Here is a 7,952-nt window from a genome sequence, read left to right on the forward strand (position 1 = left end):
GAACCAATTATAAACTCGTTTCGAAGTGTGGAAAATCGGTTCCAAGATTGTAAATATGGAAAAAGATTTACAAAGTAAAAATGTCGACATACTTTGAACAGGTGCAGTAATTCTTACCTTTTATTGTTCAAAGCTATTCCTTAATAGCTAAAGGAAAGAATCCCGGATATAAATAAATAGGGAATCTTTTAATTAAGATTTTTAGTTTTATATGCTTTTAATTTCCAGCAATTAAAATGCATATCTTTAGAAAATAAAAATTAGTAATGTGCATTTACTAGTTGGAGATTTTCTACTGAGATTTCGGTCAATATTTGGACAGTGCATTTCCAGGAATTATGAAAACCGATTTTGGCTTGATTGCATATCTTTGAGAATATTCGGTTTTGGAGATTCCTTGTTGTCCAGACTTCCTTGGTCTATAAATATTGAAGTTTGCATTTCAAGCAAACTGGTGTGATGATTAGATGCACACAAAACACTTGCAAGTATACAAGGCCAAGATTTGTAATAAAATGATGAGTAGGGGTTTGTCCACAGGGAGAGGAGCATATAAGAAGTTTTCCTAGCTAAGGTGTGTAGTGAGCTAAGGGCAGGCAAGGTAAATGGCATACAGACAAGAATGCAAGTTAAAGCAGCAAAGAAACAACTAAGAAAAAAAAACAATGTAAATCAACAAAGAACCAAGGCTTGGAAGCCAAGGGCAAGGTGAGTTTATGCACTGACTTCAGTGCACAGTAGCTACAAAGTGCAAGAAAATAAAAGGCAAGAAAATAACTGAATTGCAAACACACAGGACTGAAAATATAAGAGACTGAAAGGGAATTGGTGGGTAAGCCAAGGCTTATGATCCACCTTGTGTCCTAATCAAATGACATGTTTCTAGTTATGTTTGTTCCTAAGCATCATCTAGAAATGGAAGAACACCAAATTGCTCACTAGTCTACCCCTAGCATTGGCTGTCTTTTGACAGTACAGCCAATCACAGGCTCTATGAGCATTGGTATCTCCCATTTGCTCAATCAAAACACAGCAACAGGAGAACCATCCTAGCTTCTAGTCACATGACAGTGCACAAGGCTTCACTGAGCCTTGGCCTGAGCTGATTAGCTCATGCTAACCATGTTATGGCAACATACATACATTAACATAGATAATTCATACACATTTGCAACATATCAGATAACCAAGAACATATATAATTTCAACTGTCAACTGATAAGCATTGAAATTTGAAGTTCATAAAAATTTGTAGCAATTCTCTACTGGCTAGTCCAGAGAGGTATACAGTGTTTCACACACTCCCCACAACACCAATTTATACCCAATTACACATTTATGGTTTTCCCCCAATTTTCCCCCAAAATCAGTAGAACTAGGGTTTGGTGAAATTGATTTACCTACTGTTGATGAGATACTCGCTCCATCTCGTCGACCCACTCTTCTCCTGCTTCTTCTCGTTCCTCTCATGCTTCAATTGTTGCTTTAATCATCACTTATATCCCCAATTTCTCACCTAGGGTTTCAGTGAGCAGAGAGATGAGAAATTGAGAAATTAGTGATGCTAAAGAGATGGTACGTGATGGTGATGATGGGCTTAGTAGAGTCGGGGAGAAAATAGTGGAGTGATTTGGGGTGAGGTGGTGATGATGGAGACGGACATGGTGGTGGTACGGGTTCTGAAGGAAGAAGGATGGAGAAGAAAGAAGAAAGGTGCGTTTGGCTGGGTATAGGGTGTTCGATACTTGGGTGTAGGCGGGCGTATCGAGTTTGATGATCTGCGACGCTGAGCCGATGGATGGGAAGATGAACAATCTGACGGCGGTGAGATGGAGTGAAGCTTGTAGCGACCGCTGGATTATAATACAACAAAATCAACAACGCCAGATGGAGTTAGGTGTTGTAGTGTTAGGCGGAGATATCAAACTTCGATGTACAGCAAGGGAGCGACCGTCGGATGCTTCTGAGAACTGATCTGACGGCTGAAGACGCAAGCGGGTATGGATTTGGGTTTTAGGCTTTTGGGTATAGAATATGGGTTTGGGAAATGAGTTTGGGCTTGGAAAACCTTGAGCCCACTTCTTCTTTAAGACAACTTTCTTCTTCTTGAGCCCATTTCCAGCTTTTTGGACGTGCGCTCCATTCTTTGCGGCTTCCTTGCGTGATTTCTCCCGGCTTTTCACACTTTTCTGCTCTTTTCGCTCCGCGACTCATCCGAACTTTATTTATTACCTAAAAATGCAAAAATTAATAAAGTTTCTTGAAAAACAATAAAATACAGATTGGGATAAAGTAGAATTCAAAATATGTGAAATGCCAACAAAAAGGGATAAATATATACAATATTTGGCACTCATCAAATACCCCCAAACCTGAATTTTACTTGTCCTCAAGTAAAACAAAACTAAGGAAATCCTAACTATACCACTGTCGCTGGTCTCTCGAATGCATTTAGCGTATGCACTAAGCCTTTTAAACCACTAAGTGTCCCTAGTGGACGAGTTGAAGTCTCGTGAAGGTTTGCTTAGAACGTACCTACAAAGTTCTAGGTCAAAATATAAGCTCAGATTCCATCAAACGTGACATGTGCAAAACAGTTAAGCTCACAGCAAAATGGAGATGTCAATCTAGCTATCGAAGGCACAATCCTAGCACTGATAACAAAAAAAGACATGTGATAAGAGTGTAAAGTGTATCTACACATGTGTAAAGAAAGATCTGAAGTCATGACTACTAATCACCAAGAGATAGTTTCTCAGGCTAAGAACTGAGGTCGAAATCTAGCTAGCTGTCCGGACTTTACGAGAATTGTGAATGAGTTGGAGGTATTTCACAATTACTCGCGTTGTACATCAATGGCATACACCCTCCTTGCTTATTACACAACAAAAGATGACTATTTACATGACTCTTATTTACATTGACTATTCTCTTTTATTTTTGGAACAAGAGATGATGGAATTGATAAATACTTGATTTTTTTTTTTCTGATATTTTTTTTTTTTTTTTTTGAATATTACATCGTTTTTTTTTTTTTTTTTTTTTTTTTTTTTTTTTTTTAACAAGAAACACTTTTGATACATACAAAAGGAAACAAAAATTACATGACACTTTGCAAGAGGTAGCCCTTTTTGATGCACCCAGTTAAATTCGATGGTTGTCTTTCTTAATGTAACCTCCACCTTCTATCCCAACCAACCAAAGAACAAGCTAGTCAAGTTTCGTTCAGTATTCTAAAGTGATTGGCAATCGTAACTTCCTATCAACACCTTGAAGATCGAGGCCATACATGTATTGGTAGATCGTGCGCGTGCAAATTTCTTATCACTATGTGAATTGTGCTAGAATCAGGGTGCCTAAATATCTAGACTAAGACTCCTAATAAAAATACATATTTGCACAAGAGTCAACATTTCAAGGTAAATGAGCTCCATTTTTATGATTTTTCATTTTTTTTTTAATTTTGATTTTTCAATTTTTTTGGAATTTTTCAATTTTTTCAAAAAGAAGAAGGAGTTCGTTTTCAATTATAGCAATTATCATGGTATCTACTCTATACCCCCAAACCTAAACTAAACATTGTCCTCAATGTTTCAAAATGGAAAGAATTATAAAACAATATATGAAGAGGAACATGCTGAGTAGAGTAAAAGGAGAGAGAATACCCGATTGTACGGTGGAGCTCGATTAAAACTCCGTTATTCAAGGCAAAAATCCATCATATTAGCAGTCACAATGGATGAGCACAAAATATACAAAAGGAAATTTAACTAACACATTATCTACAAGAAAATTTGGTTTTTAATGGGATTGGACTTTTTGGAAAAAATTTGGTTTTGTTGGGATACATTTGGTTTTGATGGGAAAACGAAAAATTTTGGTTTTTAGGGAAACATTTGGAAAACTTTTGGTTATTTAGGGAAAGAGTGGACCAGTTTAGTCCACATAGACTGGGTCCTCCAGGTCGGTTGTTTCAATGTCGGGTGGAAATGGCTCAAGGAATGGCTTTAATCTCTGCCCGTTGACTTTGAAAACGTTCTTGTTGGAGACATCCTCCAGCTCTACAGCTCCATGAGGAAAAACTGTGCGTACTAGGTACGGACCCTTCCATCTGGAACGCAGTTTTCCTGGAAAAAGATGTAATCGGGAGTCATACAGCAAGACTTTCTGACCAGGAGTGAAGGATTTGCGCAGAATACGCTTATCATGAAATATCTTCATCTTCTGCTTGTACAGCTTGGCACTGTCATAAGCCTCATTTCTCAATCTTCCAACTCGTTGAGTTGAAGTTTCCTTTGAATTCCAGCTTCGTCCAGAGAAAAGTTCAGCTCTTTGATTGCCCAGTAGGCACGATGTTCTAATTCCACAGGTAGATGGCACGGCTTTCCATACACTAGACGATAGGGGGACATGCCAATTGGTGTCTTATAAGCTGTTCTATAGGCCCACAAAGCATCATTCAATCTCAATGACCAATCTTTCCTGGACGGGTTGACCGTCTTCTCCAGAATGTGCTTAATTTCCCTATTAGACACTTCCACTTGTCCACTAGTCTGAGGGTGGTACGGAGTAGCAACCTTGTGAGTTATGCCATACTTGCGTACTAAAGACTCAAAGTACTTGTTACGAAAATGTGAACCGCCGTCACTGATGATAGCTCTAGGGGTACCAAAACGTGAAAATATGTTCTCCTTTAGAAATGAAAGTACCACCTTGTGGTCATTTGTTCTGGTTGCTATGGCTTCTACCCACTTAGAAACGTAATCAACTGCGACTAGGATGTACAACTTGCTGTCAGACATGGGAAATGGACCCATGAAGTCTATCCCCCAAACATCAAAAATCTCCACAATCAAAATGGGGTTATAACCGGAAAAGCCATCTAGAAAACAGTAGTGACTGTGTCCAGACACACGTTCTAGCATTTGGTCAATGAAAGGGAGCGGGAAGTGATCCTTCCTTGTTACTGTGTTCAACTTCCTGTAGTCGATGCATACTCGCCATCCTGTGATTGTACGAGTAGGGACTAATTCATTCTTGTCGTTCTGAACAACAGTAATGCCTGACTTCTTAGGCACAACTTGAATGGGACTAACCCATTTGCTATCGGGAATTGGGTATATGATACCCGCATCAAGTAGTTTCAGGATCTCTCCTTTGACTACATCTCTCATGTTAGGATTAAGTCTCCTTTGCATTTCCCTCGATGGTTTGGCATTCTCTTCAAGGTTAATGTGGTGCATGCAAATGGTGGGACTAATTCCTTTGAGATCTGAGATGGTCCATCCTAAGGCCTCTTTGTGTTCCTTAAGTACTTCTAAAAGCTTACTTTCCTGTTCCGTGTCTAAACATGATGAAATAATGACAGGTAAAGTATCAGAAGAACCTAGGAATGCGTACTTCAACGTACTAGGCAATGGTTTCAATTCAAGCTTGGGTGGCTCAACAATGGATGGAATAAGCTTGGAATCAGAGAATAGGGGTTGTTCCACTTCATATTTCCTTTCAGTGACGTCCATTTGAGGTACAGATTCGAGCAGAGATAGGACGTCACTACAGTATGCATCATCATAGAAATCAGGGTTAAAGTTCTCCATACATGCTTGAAAGGGGTCAACGGATAGAATGTTAGTCAACGAATCTTGCATTAATCCTTCAATCATATTAACTTCATGCACATCATCATCATCAAGATTCACAGGTTGTTGACTAATATCGAACACATTCAATTCTACCGTCATGTTACCAAAAGACAGTTTTAACACTCCATTCCGACAGTTGATGATCGCGTTGGACGTAGCCAAGAAAGGACGTCCTAAGATGACAGGAATGTGACAGTCTGGGTTTTGTACAGGTTGAGTGTCTAAGACAATGAAGTCTACGGGAAAATAGAATTTGTCAACCTTGATCAAAACATCTTCCACCACTCCACGAGGAATCTTGACAGATCGGTCTGCCAGTTGTAGAGTGATAGATGTTGGTTTCAACTCCCCAAGACCTAACTGCTCATAAACAGAATATGGCAGTAGGTTAACACTTGCACCTAGGTCTAATAACGCTTTATTGACCGTGTGTTCTCCTATAGTGCAAGAAATTGTTGGACATCCTGGATCCCTAAACTTGGGTGGAGTTTTGTTCAGAATGATGATGGAACTCACCTGCTCAGCTAAGAAAGCACGTTTTTGCACATTGAGCTTGCGCTTTTGAGTACACAAGTCTTTGAGGAATTTGGCATAAGCAGGGATTTGCTTGATTGCTTCAAGAAAAGGAATGTTGATGTTGACTCTCTTGAACAGATCTAACATCTCATTGTAATGGGTACTTTTCTGTTGATAGATCAATCTTTGAGGAAATGGGCAACAGGAGAATGAGTTGGCAAAGGGACATTCACAGCAGTAGAATTGTCAGATTTTCCAACTTGCTCAGATTCTTTGGTTTTCTGGGGTTGTGGAGACAGCGTGGAATTTGTATCAGATCATTAGGTTCGCCTACGTTGTTCTCGATGACTTTACCACTTCGGAGGGTGGTAATGGCATGGATTTGATCAGGTGAGGTTTCAGTGCAGGATGTTGTGCCTGTTTGAAATATCCTCTTTGGATTTTGTTGGGGTTGGCTCGGAAGTTTACCCTTTTCTCTCTCACATATTTGATCCATCTTTTGATCTAGATTTTTCTGACTTTGCATCAAACTCTGAACATTTCCTCTAAGGTGGATAATCTCTTGTCGTATTGTGTTGAGGATATGATTGTTGTTGAGAGTTTGATTGTTGTTGAGGGTTTCTCGGGTGTTGATAACCTTGATTGTTCTGATATCCCTGATTGTTTTGATAGCTCTGATTGGGTTGAGATGGTCCTCCTTGAGTGGGTCCTTTTGACCATGAAAAGTTAGGGTGGTTTCTCCATCCTGGATTGTAGGTCTGTGAATAAGGGTTATGCTCTGGTTTCTGAAACATGGCATGTGCCTGTTCAAGCCTAGACTCCTGGACTGCAAGCAAATCTGGACAATTTTGGAATTGATGGTTGGGGTCGTTACAAGCAGCACAAACAGATGAAGCGACATGTTCTCGGAGAGTAGTGGTGGAAGGTTTTGAATTTTTATGTAGTTCTAACTCTTCTAATCTCCTAACTATTGATGCCATGTTTGCTCTACCCTCAAAATCCGCTTCAATCCTAAAAGCCTTTGCTTCGGATGTAGTCTTTCTGGTTTCACGGATGGATTCCCACTGTTGCGTCTTTTCAGCTACTTCAATCAAGAAGTCCCAAGACGCGTCAGCAGTTTTATCTACGAATAGACCATTACACATCGACTCAACCGTTGTTCGGGTGGACACATCTAGACCTTCATACAAAATTTGCACAAGTCTCCATTTTTCAAAACCATGATGGGGACATTGGAGCAATAATTCATTGAATCTCTCCAGGTATCTAGCTAAGGTCTCACCTTCTAATTGCACAAAGCTATTCAGACTTTGACGAATTGTCGCAGTCTTGTGGTTCGGGAAAAACTTTTTGAAAAACTCCTTTATGAGGTCATCCCATGTCATGATGGATTGAGGCTGTAAAGCATAGAGCCAGGCCTTTGCCTTATCTTTCAGGGAGAAAGGAAAAAGCCTTAACTTCAGGGTTTCGTCGGTCATTTGAGTGAAACGCAGAGTTCCACAAATTTCCTCGAATTCTCTCACGTGGTGGTACGGATTTTCATTCTCAACACCTCTGAAAATAGGAAGCATCTGTATTGTGCTTGATTTCAGCTCATAATGGCCATTAGCCTCGGGCAGCAAAATACAAGAAGGTTGACTGGCTCTAGTTGGGTACATATAATCCTTGAGGGTACGGGGTTCTCCCATTGTTTCTGGTTGATCTGGACTGTCTCCCTCAGAACTTAGAATTTCGATAGGTTCGTCTGGGTTAATTCTAACAAGTCTGTTTGTCTGGTCTCTGTAGGTCACAATC

Source organism: Papaver somniferum, chromosome 4 (genome assembly GCF_003573695.1).
Source record: "Papaver somniferum cultivar HN1 chromosome 4, ASM357369v1, whole genome shotgun sequence".
In the NCBI taxonomy this organism is placed as follows: domain Eukaryota; kingdom Viridiplantae; phylum Streptophyta; class Magnoliopsida; order Ranunculales; family Papaveraceae; genus Papaver; species Papaver somniferum.